Source organism: Mesitornis unicolor, unplaced genomic scaffold (genome assembly GCF_000695765.1).
Source record: "Mesitornis unicolor isolate BGI_N332 unplaced genomic scaffold, ASM69576v1 scaffold17907, whole genome shotgun sequence".
NCBI classification, from domain to species: domain Eukaryota; kingdom Metazoa; phylum Chordata; class Aves; order Mesitornithiformes; family Mesitornithidae; genus Mesitornis; species Mesitornis unicolor.
Window position 1 is genome coordinate 13890 of NW_010195953.1, and position 1549 is coordinate 15438.

The following is a 1549-nucleotide window of genomic DNA, read 5'->3' on the forward strand; positions in this document are numbered from 1 at the left end:
ATAAAGAGGATTGAAAAAATGTCAAGAAGCACCTGCTAGGCCCTCACAGGAGGGAGGGTACAGGAGAGAGACGGGGGTGGCTTTTCCTTTCACACACCATCATTAAAGCCCTGAAGTTGAGAACTCCAACTTCTGCCCATTTCCACTGATGTGCTGATCAGGCTACGCAGAGCCTGAAAAATGCAATAAGAATGCACAAAAATGCAATTACCACCTGTGGCTTAGAGACCTGCCTGAAAATCTTACTTTAGGACCAACAGAACCAGCACCTCCAGAACTTTGTGGATTTACTTCTCTGGGGTTTTGTTTGCATTTTTAGTAAGTCACATTTCCATAGGGAAGCTCTCCCTTGGGTCCAGCCCATCAGTACAGCTCACATGAAGGCTTCACTAAGAAATCAGGCAGCAACTGCTCTTATCTCCATGTGTAGGGTCAGAGATGCCTTAGCTATGCTCATAGGCAGTCAGAGCTGTAACAACACGACAACAGGATAGAAACTGTGGTCTAAACAATACTCCTTCTCAAGAGCAGGACATTGCTTTTCCAGGCTGTATTTCTTGCTTTAGAAAGGTAGAGAAATGAGGTGGTGTAGCACGGTGAGGAATTATGACCTTTAGAATACAATAAGCCGAAATCAGGCTGGACTGGGTAAGCACTCACTGGTTGTTGTACAGTTTCTGCTTTTAACAAGTGGAAAACTTTGTGGAAGCAATGAGGACTTTGAGAACACAGCCTGGGACACTCATGCATTAGCACTAAACAAGTACACCTGTGCTCTGCTGATGGCTCTCATACTGTTCTGGTCAGTGAAGTCGCTACTGCAAGCATTTCAGGCAGGGCTAAGCCAAAGTCAACAGGCAGACAACACATCCCTTGGGTAAGGATCCAACCAAGCTACTGAATTTCGTTGATCAAGAGAGCTCAACTGTCTTTTCAGGTGGGGCAGCCTCCTGGCTTCACAGCAGGCACCCCTGCAAAGCTAACAGTGGTGCAGCCCAATGCACCCAGCGACAGCAGAAACAGGGCTCTTCACACAGACCTGCACCCAAACTGTGTTCAGATGGGCATCCCACAGGACAGATACAAGATGTGTGGACAACAAGGCTTGGGAGGCTCGTGCTCCCTCAACTCAGTGTAAAAGAAGGCACCCTTCCCCGCAATTTGTCACATAAGCCAAGGAGACACTTTTCCTTTCCTACATGACACCTCACAAGGTTTAACCACTGACAAACATCTGCTGGTGTCCAGCTTACTAGTGATAAAGAACAGTGACTGTGTGCCAGGATATGTCCTTTCTTTACAGTCTGAGCACATCCTTGCCTGCAGATGAATGTATGTGGGCACCACTGGCTGAGACAGTGTTACCACACAAGGAACCAACCGCTTCAGACAGCTTAGGCCCAGCAGCATTCCCAAGGCTCCAGGCTTCAAGATCAAGCAGATCCCTCCTGCTCAGCACTTCCCAAACCAAACTCCTCCAGATGCACCTCCAAAAGGCAGTCATACTAACAACAACTTCTTGTTTTGTAACCTTGATCCTTTCCTAGGG